The sequence below is a fragment of the Mixophyes fleayi genome, chromosome 10 (genome assembly GCF_038048845.1).
Source record: "Mixophyes fleayi isolate aMixFle1 chromosome 10, aMixFle1.hap1, whole genome shotgun sequence".
In the NCBI taxonomy this organism is placed as follows: Eukaryota; Metazoa; Chordata; class Amphibia; order Anura; family Limnodynastidae; genus Mixophyes; species Mixophyes fleayi.
In genome coordinates, this window is record NC_134411.1 from 77,294,622 (window position 1) to 77,307,817 (window position 13,196).

Here is a 13,196-nt window from a genome sequence, read left to right on the forward strand (position 1 = left end):
GGTTTTTAATATATTGTGGTGACCCACTCCTCTACGCAGTCCAGGTACATTTATTGGTGCGAATCATAAAAGTTCAGGGTTTTTAATATATATTGTGGTGACCCACTCCTCTACGCAGTCCAGGTACATTTATTGGTGCGAATCATACAAGTTGATGGTTTTCTTATTATATATATTGTGGTGACCCACTCCTCTACGCAGTCCAGATACATTTATTGGTGCGAATCATAAAAGTTCAGGGTTTTTAATATATATTGTGGTGACCCACTCCTCTACGCAGTCCAGGTACATTTATTGGTGCGATTCATAAAAGTTCAGGGTTTTTAATATATTGCGGTGACCCACTCCTCTATGCAGTCCAGGTACATTTATTGGTGCGATTCATAAAAGTTCAGGGTTTTTAATATATATTGTGGTGACCCACTCCTCTACGCAGTCCAGGTACATTTATTGGTGCGAATCATAAAAGTTCAGGGTTTTTAATATATATTGTGGTGACCCACTACTCTACGCAGTCCAGGTACATTTATTGGTGCGAATCATACAAGTTGATGGTTTTCTTATTATATATATTGTGGTGACCCACTCCTCTACGCAGTCCAGATACATTTATTGGTGCGAATCATAAAAGTTCAGGGTTTTTAATATATATTGTGGTGACCCACTCCTCTACGCAGTCCAGGTACATTTATTGGTGCGATTCATAAAAGTTCAGGGTTTTTAATATATTGTGGTGACCCACTCCTCTACGCAGTCCAGGTACATTTATTGGTGCGATTCATAAAAGTTCAGGGTTTTTAATATATTGTGGTGACCCACTCCTCTACGCAGTCCAGGTACATTTATTGGTGCGAATCATAAAAGTTCAGGTTTTTTAATATATATTGTGGTGACCCACTCCTCTACGCAGTCCAGGTACATTTATTGGTGCGAATCATACAAGTTGATGGTTTTCTTATTATATATATTGTGGTGACCCACTCCTCTACGCAGTCCAGATACATTTATTGGTGCGAATCATAAAAGTTCAGGGTTTTTAATATATATTGTGGTGACCCACTCCTCTACGCAGTCCAGGTACATTTATTGGTGCGATTCATAAAAGTTCAGGGTTTTTAATATATTGTGGTGACCCACTCCTCTATGCAGTCCAGGTACATTTATTGGTGCGATTCATAAAAGTTCAGGGTTTTTAATATATATTGTGGTGACCCACTCCTCTACGCAGTCCAGGTACATTTATTGGTGTGATTCATAAAAGTTCAGGGTTTTTAATATATATTGTGGTGACCCACTCCTCTACGCAGTCCAGGTACATTTATTGGTGCGATTCATAAAAGTTCAGGGTTTTTAATATATATTGTGGTGACCCACTCCTCTACGCAGTCCAGGTACATTTATTGGTGCGAATCATACAAGTTGATGGTTTTCTTATTATATATATTGTGGTGACCCACTCCTCTACGCAGTCCAGATACATTTATTGGTGCGAATCATAAAAGTTCAGGGTTTTTAATATATATTGTGGTGACCCACTCCTCTACGCAGTCCAGGTACATTTATTGGTGCGATTCATAAAAGTTCAGGGTTTTAAATATATTGTGGTGACCCACTCCTCTACGCAGTCCAGGTACATTTATTGGTGCGATTCATAAAAGTTCAGGGTTTTTAATATATTGTGGTGACCCACTCCTCTATGCAGTCCAGGTACATTTATTGGTGCGAATCATAAAAGTTCAGGGTTTTTAATATATATTGTGGTGACCCACTCCTCTACGCAGTCCAGGTACATTTATTGGTGCGATTCATAAAAGTTCAGGGTTTTTAATATATATTGTGGTGACCCACTCCTCTACGCAGTCCAGGTACATTTATTGGTGCGATTCATAAAAGTTCAGGGTTTTTAATATATATTGTGGTGACCCACTCCTCTATGCAGTCCAGGTACATTTATTGGTGTGAATCATAAAAGTTCAGGGTTTTTAATATATATTGTGGTGACCCACTCCTCTACGCAGTCCAGAAAGATACCTCGTTGCAACGTTTTGGACTAATAACTATATTGTGAGGTGTTCAGAATACACTGTAAATTAGTGGAAATGCTTGTTATTGAATGTTATTGAGGTTACTAATAGCATAGGAGTGAAAATAAGCCCAAAAACTTGATTTTTAAACTTTTTATGTTTTTTCCAAAAAAAATCAGAATCCAAAACCTTAAATCCGAACCGAGACCTTTCGTCAAGTGTTTTGCGAGACAAATCCGAACCCCAAAAATAATGAAAATCCGGATCCAAAACACAAAACACGAGACCTCAAAAGTCGCCGGTGCACATCCCTAATAAAAATGATTATCAATTCTTCTATTAAGACCAGCAATGGCCTCCAGAGACTACAGAGGGACCGGTGATTGTGGAGTCCAGCGGGGACGAATTGATAATGTGTGAGGATGAGGAAGTACACACTGAAGGGGGCGAGGAATCAGAGGATGAGGATGAGGACGACATCTTGCCTCAGTAGAGCCAGTTTAGTTTGTACAGGGAGAGATGAATAGCTTTTTTTGTGTGGGGGCCCAAACAAACCAATCATTTCAGCCACAGTAGTTTTGTAGGCCCTGTTGCTGAAATGATTGGTTTGTTAAAGTGTGCATGTCCTATTTCAACAACATAAGGGTGGGTGGGAGGGCCCAAGGACAATTCCATCTTGCACCTCTTTTTTTGCCATTATGTGCTCTTTGGGGTCTAGTTTTTCAAACTGCCATCCTGTCTGCCACTGCAGTGCCACTCCTAGATGGGGGCACGTGTTTGTGCCGCCCACTTGTGTCGCTTAGCTTAGACATCCAGCTACCTCGGTGCAACCTTTTGGACTAAAAACAATATTGTGAGGTGTGAGGTGTTCAGAATAGACTGGAAATTAGTGGAAATGAATGTTATTGAGGTTAATAATAGTGTAGGAGTGGGAAAAAAAACCAAAAATATGGATTTTAGCACTTTTTTGCTTTTTTTAAAGAAAAACAGAACCCAAAACCCAAAATCAGAACCAAAACCTTTAGTGGGGTGTTTTGGCAAAACCAATCCGAACCCAAAACCTCAAGCTAATCAGAACCCAAAACATGAAAAGTGGCCGATGCACACCCCTAGATTTAATCACCTGCATCAATAAATAATATGCACAATTCCAGTCTGTCTAGTATTCAAGCTTTTTGGCACCTGTTCTGCTTCAAATACATAGGTAGTACAAGATACAATCTATTGCTCAATGCTTCAGGAAACTTTAAATGAGCTGTGTCAGCCGCCAAATAAATGCAGTTGAATAAACAGCTCTTCAGCCCACTAATGCATAGAATAACATTTAGGGATTTCTTCTGTCACTTTGAAGAAGCAGGAGACTTGTGGGCCATTATTGAAACACATTTGGTCAACCAGGAAACTCATCTAATACATATTTTTCCTAACATCTAAAACGTGAGTTATATCCAATATACCTTATTACATTAAGATTGAGCAGTATTTTTTTTAGTTAGAAGACATTTTTAACCTGCTTCCTTTACAGAAATATATATTTAATAGAGATTATATTATTAATATAAAAATTGCATTCAAAATGATTTGTGCACATCACCCAAGTTTTTCTAAATATGTTTGGAAGACTATTTTAAAATAATTCCCAAACATTCATAAGTGAGTATGTCACACATTTTAGATTAATGTATAGTGAGATTAGGATTCATCTTGGAGAGCAAAAGAACCTTACTATAGCTTACGATTTCAAGGGTGGGACGTGGAGGCGAAGGGCGTATTCAGTAAAGGCGTTCCCCGACAGATAATCGAGCTGCAGTGCACACAGAAGTACACTGTTTATCAGATGAAACCTGTTTAAGGTCAAGTGTAATTGATGGATGATAGTGATGATGACCAAACACTGCAATTACATCCTTGTCATCTAATGGGAGAATTGACAATTCACCTGCACACCTAACATCATTCATCTCATTATACAACACTATATACAACTTTAATACCATTTCGTAAAATTCCATACTCAGAAGAATTTCTTAATACGATTCTATTGGAATGGCTGGGAATTGTTTAAATACTAAAGAGGTAGATGCATTATTATAGATTTAAAAAAATAGTGCATGCTGTAATCATGTGGAAATGCTTGAAATTGTTTCAGCCGTTACAATGTTTTTCATACATTTGCAATGTAGTAATTGCTAACAACCTTAGCAATGCTTTTGTCTAATGTAAAATGTTATGTCTGTTGTCTAGTTCGTACACGGTTGCATGCGGATGTGTTTTAAAAGTTTGTGAACATCATGTCTTTGTCGTCTGCTGTGCATACATATATAGTAGCATACATTTGTAATGTTTTTTTAATTTACTTTTAGTTGACTTTTTTAAAGAAATTGGCATGTTAAATCATTTTCATGCTGAGGTGTTCCGTCGCTATCGGCTTCCACCTCAGATCATCACGGACTCCCTGCGCATTGTGTAGAGTGACCTGAAGCCTTAGCACAACATCATCCCAACAGCAATACCGCAGCTGATCAAACTCTTGGCAGTATTGCACGTCTGTGACAACAGCAGGTGTCGCGGCAGGATTGTCCCAAGCCACCTTCAGTCGTGTGCTGAAGGTTGTGCTAAGGGCTTTCTTGTCACACATCAGGCACTTCACCCATCTGCCACACAATGAGTAGGCACTTTATGTGCACATAAGGTGGCTGTTTTCATCCAATCCGGCTTTCAGCACTTTATAGGGGCAGTAGCTGGTACACTTGTAGCCCTGGTTCTGTTGGGTGGAAATGTTTCTATTTATTCAAAAAGAAGGTATTTCCACTCGATCAGTGTCCAGGCTATATGTGATGCATCTCTCCAGATTCAATGCCTGGTTGCTAGATGGCCGGGGAGCACCCATGAATCTTTTATCTTCAGGCAATCAGGAATGTAGAGCAGATTCCAGTGGAGGTAAAAAGGTGCATGTCCACATGATGACGGGTGGCTATTAGTTACTGTTTTCTATCACATCATTATTTACAAGTGTTACAGTTCTGCATCACAAACTAGGTCCTTGTAATTACAGCAATGGAGACAGACATATGTTGAAAACATTAAACTGTTTATTACAGTGAAAACACAGTCCAGGTGATGCATTATAAACACAGACCAGGTCAGTGAATTAACAGACTTCCTGGTATTGCAGAGTAACAGGTATAATGCAGATATCAGGTTTACCTCCAGGCAGTGCCGTAACTAGACATTTTGGTGCCCTGGGCGAGACAGGGCACCGGCGCCCCCCAACTAAGTGGCAGTGGCATTTGACAAGTGGGTGTGGCCAACCTAATGTGTGGGTGTGGCTAGCACTTTACTGAAAGAAAAGTGCTTGATTGAGCCAGGGCACAGAGGTAGGTAGTGGGTGGCTGCTGCGCCCCCTTGGGCTTGCGCCCTGGGCGATGGCACCGCCTGCACCACCCTAGTTACGGCTCTGCATACACTCTAAAGTGTCTACTGTCTAAAAGGGAATGCAAAATTTTGTAGGGGAATAGGAAATTTTATTGAAAATGGTCAAAAGTTTTCCTATGTGCAGCCCCTAAATGTCACTTCTTATTGACACTTCTTGACATAATCCACATTAACTCAAACTCACAATTTTGCATACACAATTTAAAAATTAAAATAAAAAATCAACTCTATTTTACACTCAGTAATATTCACACTCATACACACACTATTTGTACTTATTTGACCGGTAAACTATGTTTTCCAATGTCAACTGTTTCTAGAGATAGTACAAGTTTTGTGCAGTACAACTTTCCTTCTGTATGATAGGTGTGCTTTAAATGTTCTGTGCTTATTCGGCATATATAGACAAAGTCACAGTACAATTTATCTTGTGTATTATACAAGTTGAGTCTGCTTCTTGATACCATGAAGAAATCAGAGATGCAGGGGGGCTGTCTTATAATGACAGCTTGTTTTATCTCTCACCCTAGCAATGAGCGAGCAGCCCAGTGGGGACCAGCGCCGGCAGTGACAGGTGAGTACATAATTTAGGGCAGGGAGGAGCTTGTTTACCCAGTAGCCAAAAGATTAGACCTTTGCTATTATCCTAGCCACAAAGTTAGAGCTCTTCTAATATACTTGCAGCCAGTCTACATACATTAGCCAACAGAGTGTAGGTCAGCAATACATTAGCTATATGTTAATGCATAATACATTATCCAATACAAAGCTATATGTTATAGAATATCTTTTTACTTACAGTGGTGGTCAGAGGTGAACGGCGCTGTAGCTCCGGCCCAGCGGCATCCTGCATTAGCATTTGGAGCGCAAATGCGTGCCAAACGCCTAACTTCCTGTCGGTGACAGGAAGTTCGGCATTTGGAACGCATTTGCGTTCCAAATGCTAATGCAGGATGCCGCTCGGCCGGAGCTACAGCGCCGTTCAAGCTTCCGATGCCAGGAACAAATTGTTTCTGGTGGGGGAAGCTGTGTGTGATTGAGGCAGGGCACAGAGGCAGGTAGTGGGCGGCTGCTGCGCCCCCTTGGGCTTGCGCCCTGGGCGGTGGCACCGCCCACACCACCCTAGTTACGGCTCTGCCTCCAGGAAACAAGATACAGGTGAGTGCTAAATGCTACAGAGAAGCAGGAACTGGCTAAGCAAGGATTTCCAGAGGAACAGAGAAAACCAAGGCAGAAGTCCAAGGGTATCAAACATTCACAGGCACAGAAACATTAATGACCAGCAAAGGAAACTGGGAGAGGCAGGCATATATATATATATATATATATATATATATATATATATATATATATATATATATAAAACAAAATAAGTAGGAGGGGGCGCCACATAGTATAATACTGTATTCAACAATACAGATAGGTGTACCGCAAGCCAGAATTTAAATCACCAAGTGGACATAGGCACTCAGGTATTAGAAGTGAATCAGTAAGGATAAAAACACACAGAGGAGGAAATATTTCCAAGACCACCAACACCATACCAATATGCGTACCAGATAAAAGAACTTTAAAGCTTATCTGATCAGGAGATGAAAACAACAGGTGTTCTTGTACAGAGCGGCACCTATGCCAAGATTACAGATTGCTGTCAAGCAGTTTAGTAAAAAAAAGGGACAATGTTTCTTTCCTGCTCTTGAAGATCCCACTCCAGTCAAGCGTGGCAGCGCATTCTGTGTTGAACTTGGCTGAGGATTATTTCCTAAGGACTCAGTGATCTGGATCTTTGGCAATGTGGTAGCGTGATAGTTACTGAATCCTGCTGTCCTGTTCCAGCTCAAAGATACCCAGATAAGCATATATCTTAATTTTTTAATGTAAGTGTACATCTGTATTTTACTCTGCAATAAATGTGTAACCATATGGTATTACACTATGAGAGTCTTCCCCCTTTTTTCCTCTATATAAATGTGGCTACCACTGAGGATATTTGAAGTGTCTGTTCATGCTCCTGTAAGTGTTGAGAATAACACTCCACCAACCTGAAGGGGAATCAAAGCTACTCTATCTATGAAGGGACCGACTATACCTACAGATAAGCTTTAAAGTTCTTTTATCTGGTACGCATATTGGTATGGTGTTGGTGGTCTTGGAAATATTTCCTCCTCTGTGTGTTTTTATCCTTACTGATTCACTTCTAATACCTGAGTGCCTATGTCCACTTGGTGATTTAAATTCTGGCTTGCGGTACACCTATCTGTATTGTTGAATACAGTATTATACTATGTGGCGCCCCCTCCTACTTATTTTGTTTTAGATTATTCCAGTCCACCAACTGGCTTTGTGGGAACTTTGGCAGCCTCCTGAACATAGGATATCCACTTCTTCCAAAGGACAATATTTGAATTGGAACTTGTTTATCTTCTCAGAGTTACGCGCTGTACTATCTATTGTATTTGTTTATCTATATATATATATATATATAAGTTAACCCGTGCCTGATACTCAGGCATTCTAGTCAAATCAACCTACTTAAGGTCTTAAAAAGGGAAGGCAGACTAGTAGCACCTCTGGTGGTTCACAGATACTGTGGGGTAGCACCTTTGCAAAATTTTAACGTGCTTTGCATTATGGTGTATTTGTAGAATCAATTGTCAAATATTGTAGTATTGCAATATCCTCATATCATGTAAAAATATCCCCCTAATTTTTTGTATGTTTTGACTCTTATTATTATCTTTTTTTTGTTACTTTATAGGAAATAAATTTACTTTATATAATATGTATCATTTCATCCCTCAGTTTCTCACTCCCATTTAAATTCATACACGGAGCAAGAGGTTGCATTCAATTCAGTGCATATGTACAACAGATCGTGTATAGAGTGGACTTTTGACCTTCTAAAGGCCAGATTCCACTGGCTTGTCCGGTCTGGTGGCGTTCTTATGTCTGCACCCAATATTCGATGCCACATAATTGCTCTGTGTGGGGTATTCCATAGCATAGCTATTCTCAGTGGGGTTCCAAGGGTGGAATAGGCCAAGGTTGCTGGCCAGGAGGTCAATGACATAGATCCTAGTCATCCAGATTCCCAAGACTATTGTGGCTTCAAAGAATTTGTGATTTCATCATACTTTACATGTAAGTACCTTGAAAGGTTTGCTACAAATGTAATTCTTAAAGTAAATGGACAAATACCCAAAAAAAACCATTTTTTTGTTCAACATGGTGTATTAGGTTAAACTAATAAAATCAAAAGTGACCAAAGACCCACCTGTGACAACGTAAATATTTACTTGGGTTTCCACCCTAGCTTTACCCCAGCAGCAACAGTTGTTTGTTTTTTTTCAGTTGGCTCCAGGTCACCAAGACAGTAGATTCCACAGGTGGTGCAGAAACACATGTTGCATCATGTGGTGGAGGGCTAAGAGAGGGCAGTGGGACAGCAGAGGAAAATGGGGTAGGAGATTGCAGTGAGGCTTGAGGAGGCACTGGGTCAGCAAAGGGCAGTGGGTCAGCAGAGGGCAGTGGGGCAGGAGGGCAAATTTGGGGATGAAAATGACTATAAACTTGGGGTGGATAAACAAGAATACCTGGGACAGATAAACAAGGAAACCTGGGGATGGATAAACAGGGGGATCTGGGGGCGAATAATTAGGGAAACATTGGGGTGTATAATAAGGGTAACCTGGTGGCATAGGGGCCTGAGGGGAGACATGTGGCATAGGAGCAGGAGGTGTATTGGTGACATACTGGACAACACGGTAGGTGAGGTGGCCCAAGATAGTTTGTATGTTTGGGAAAGTGTAAAGGATAAGGGTGAGGTTTGTGTTAATTTGCTCTGTGTTGGGTTCCAATTTATGCTTGCTGGCATACATGTTTGCATAAAATTGTTGTAGCCTTGAAAGTTGCCTGCTTCCTCAACCTGATGTTGTACAGCAGCACCCTCATGGGTGTCCTCTATGGTGGCATTATCTTCCTCCTCTGTACCTGCATCTCCAGCTAACATAGTAGATGAAAAAAACAACATAAGCATCTATGTTTGAGTCCAGAACACATCCACGCTTTTGTATCATATTAGTAGATTTCCTCACATTCATTTGTCAGATCACATTTTTGGGGGAATTTATGTGTGTATATGTGGGGTGATGTATAGCAACAATAACACCAAATGATTGTATAATCTTAAATACTTAAACCTGCATATCTTTGGCTTGATGGGATGTGAGGAAGCAACCTTTAGCTGGGACAGTGGTTACCCTCCATGGGATTCAACTCACTCAGGTAGACCAGAATATATCCAAAATAAGGCTTTATTATGACAGAACAACACCATAAGATGTTCACAAGGTACAGGGTAAATGGTAGCGGGTACCCTCCAGCAGCCTCTTGCAGTCAGCCCTCCAAAGTAACAATCTCAGTATCCTTCAGGGTCTTAATCGTCTGCAGTATTGCCGCTACCATTTAGCTAGACAGTTTCTTGCCCGGTGTGGAATACTGGCTCACATGTTCTGGTAGGGTTTCCTGGTAGAGATTTCTGGCCACTAGGATTTTCAAAGATGAAATGAATCAATTGACATTGTGCTCTCATTATATTCCTGGCAGTCTTCCCAGGGCGTAGTGTCAAGATGTCACAATCCTCCCCCCTTCATCAGGAAAATATCAGTGGACACTTAAATTATTTAACTGTTAGACATACTGTCTATGTTACCTTGATTATACAATGGAATGGCTTGGCTGAATTAACTATTTGTCTGGATACACTTAACAAAGGGTCACCTTTGTTAAGTGTATCACATTTTGTTAAGTGCTCACACTTAACTTTCCAAGCGAAAATTTACTAAAAACAATAAAGAAATATATATAGTGTATATAATGTGACAACTGAATAGGTGAGTGAAGTGATTAAATAAGTGTTGGAGAAACTTTCCTAAAAAAAAAGAAAAAATGAAATGAAAATAAAATAAAATTAAATTAAAATGAATAAATAAAATAATAATAATAATAATAATAATAATAAGAGGAAAATTGTGACTTATGTGCATATTGTATGTAATATGATCAAATTTGGATAATAAATATAAAGTCTATGTACTGAGTTATATAATAGGTCATAGTCGCATTGATAGTCTACTATAAAAAACATAATTAAAATCAAAGTGAGTGGTGAGTACAAAAATATTTTAAAGCTATCAGTTATAAAAATTAGAAGTGAAAATAAATAATAAATATAATAACAATAATAATAATAATGAAGTAACTTACTATATATAATATGTTATATAAATACCTATGAAGCTGTCATACAATTATTATGACTTGTTATATAAATAAGTTAATCTTAGCTTGGTGATATTATAATTTCAAACATGCTACATCACATTAGAACTCAACAGGAGCTGTAAGTCTTCCTATCAAAGGTAAGTATGAAAAAAACCAAAAAACGTTATCTTGATAGGTTTATTTGTTTATATATTATATTAAATTGTTACATTTTTAATATCTCATAAATGATTTTTATAAACGTATTATATTGTGCAACCCTAGGTGAAGAACTCTAAGAAAAAAAGCAAAGTTGTGAAAAAAATAACTGTAGAATGTAATAAATTAATAAATGTTATAATTAAACTCTATTTGGCTATTGTCATTAATACTATTTTTCTACATTTACACAATTTTAAATAAATGTGTTTATTATTTTGATGTGAAAACATGAATTCCTAGGATGTAGCCTATGGAGGAAAAACCCCCAAAAAAAGGATTTATTTAAGTAGATGGTATCATAAGGTACTGGATATATTTGAAGATGAATGTTCAAACATAATTTCAATTTTAGCTTCAATGTTATAAGACGACTGAGAATTGCATATTCTCATTCAGGCCATTCAGGAACAAAGAATTCATAAAAAATATATATTTACTTTCTTTTTTCAGCAGTTCCTAATTAAGGTTGCCCCCTCGGTTTCCTAAATTGATTTTGATAATTCCAAAAACTTTTACCCCTGTGGGGTCTGCATTGTGTATCGTTAAAAAATGTCTAGCCACAGAAGTTAAAGTTTTAAGATCCTCTTTGTCTTTCTTGGCTCTTCTGATATTACCAATGTGTTCTAATATCCTTATTTTGAGGGGCCTCGATGTCATCCCTACATATTTTTTAATTGCAAGAACAATTAAGGCAATAAATGACTTGAGTAGTGTCACAGGTAATAGTCTATAATTTCCTTTAGGCGACCATATCTATCTTCAAAATTTGTTGTATTCTTCATTTATACACAACATTTGCAGGTTCTACATTTAAAGGATCCCTGTTTGTTGTAAGGATTTTTAATTTTGAGGTCAGATGACTGTAGACCAAAACATCTTTTAGATTTCTTGCTCTTCTGCAACTCATAGAAATTCGGTGTCCTAAGATCTCTTCAAGATCAGTATATGCTTGTAAAATATAGTAATTTTATTGCCAAAAATTCCGAATTTGATGCCATTGTTGGCATTAGGTTCCTACAAATTGGATCTCCTTTTTCTCTTTCTTTTTTTTGTGCATAGAGAAGATTGTATCTGTTTTTATATTTTGCCATCTTGTATGCCTTCTTTATAAGAGTATGGCTATAACCCCTTTCTTCTAATCTTTGTGAGAGTTCTTCAGCTCTTTTTTCAAATGTAACATCATCAAAGCAGTTCCTACGAATTCTAAGGAATTCACCCTTGGGCAATGCCTTGATTGTTGAATTCAAATGAAAGCTTTGACTATGAAGTAAACTGTAGTCGCCGTCTCTTTTCTGTATAGGTCAGTACTTATCCTTTTATCTGGTGTTATCAAAATAGATAGGTCAAGACTGTTCTCTTACTACAAGTCAATTTTAGATTGAGAGTATTCTCATTCAGAAGGGAAATAAATTCTTCCAAAACAGATTCAGGTCCGTCCCATAGGATGAAAATGTTGTCTATATACCTAATACACAAGGTGACGTAATCTGTATATTTGACATGCTCATCCTTAAAAACACAAGTGTCCTCCCATCAACCCAAGTAGAGATTGGCGTATGTAGGAGCCCAAGTTGTGCCCATCGCCGTTCCTCTAATTTGCATATAATATTCATCATTGAAAACAAAATAGTTATTATTGAGAATAAACTCCAAAAGTTCAATGATAAAGTTATTCATATCAGTATCAGGATTGGCCTTCAAAAAATGTTTCACCGCCTACATACCAGTACAATGTTCTATACTGGTGTAGAGTGATTCTATGTCACAAGTCACTAATAAATTATCTGCATTAACCAATATATCTTCCAGTTTTCTTAATACATTTGCAGTGTCTTGGACGTAAGAAGGTAATGCCGTCACATAATTTCTTAGATACTGATCAACAAATGCGCTTGCTTTTTCTGTGAGATTACCTATCCCAGATAAGATTGGCCTACCTGGTGGGAAAATTCTATTTTTCTGAATCTTAGGTAATAGATAAAAGGTTGAAATCCTGAGATTATCCACCTAGAGAAATTCTTTTTCACTTTTGTGGATAATACCAATATTGTACGCTCTGTCAATTAATTTTTGGTATATGATCATAAGAGTCTTAGTTGGATTAAAGATAAGTTTCTTATAGCAACTGCTATCATTAAACTGTCTTTTTGCCTCATTCAAGTACAGGGTCTTATCTCACAAAACTACATTACCGCCTTTATCAGACGGTTTTACTATCACCTCTTCCCATTTACGTATCTCTTCAATAGCTCG

The 13,196-nt window shown here is 38.2% G+C and overlaps 1 protein-coding gene and 2 long non-coding RNA genes across 4 annotated transcripts in view; 1 reads left to right on the forward strand and 2 right to left on the reverse strand.

Moving 5' to 3' along the window:
* Positions 1-3,030: 3,030 nt before the first annotated feature.
* The window catches only part of LOC142104315 (inactive hydroxysteroid dehydrogenase-like protein 1), a 55,794-nt gene continuing 45,628 nt past the window's right edge, over positions 3,031-13,196 (forward strand). Inside the window, exon 1 of the mRNA XM_075188910.1 lies at positions 3,031-3,461. The gene's annotated coding sequence lies outside the window, so the exon portion shown is untranslated. The remainder of the gene's footprint in view (positions 3,462-13,196) is intronic.
* Positions 5,099-6,798, reverse strand: LOC142104316 (uncharacterized). Its single transcript, XR_012679556.1, has 2 exons — positions 6,598-6,798; positions 5,099-5,231 (listed from the first exon to the last, which is right to left on the reverse strand). It is a non-coding gene; the product is annotated as an uncharacterized LOC142104316 (long non-coding RNA).
* Positions 8,953-13,196, reverse strand: part of LOC142104313 (uncharacterized) — a 29,921-nt gene continuing 25,677 nt past the window's right edge. For both annotated transcript variants that reach the window (XR_012679555.1, XR_012679554.1), the window contains exon 4: positions 8,953-9,461. This is a non-coding gene — a long non-coding RNA (uncharacterized LOC142104313). The remainder of the gene's footprint in view (positions 9,462-13,196) is intronic.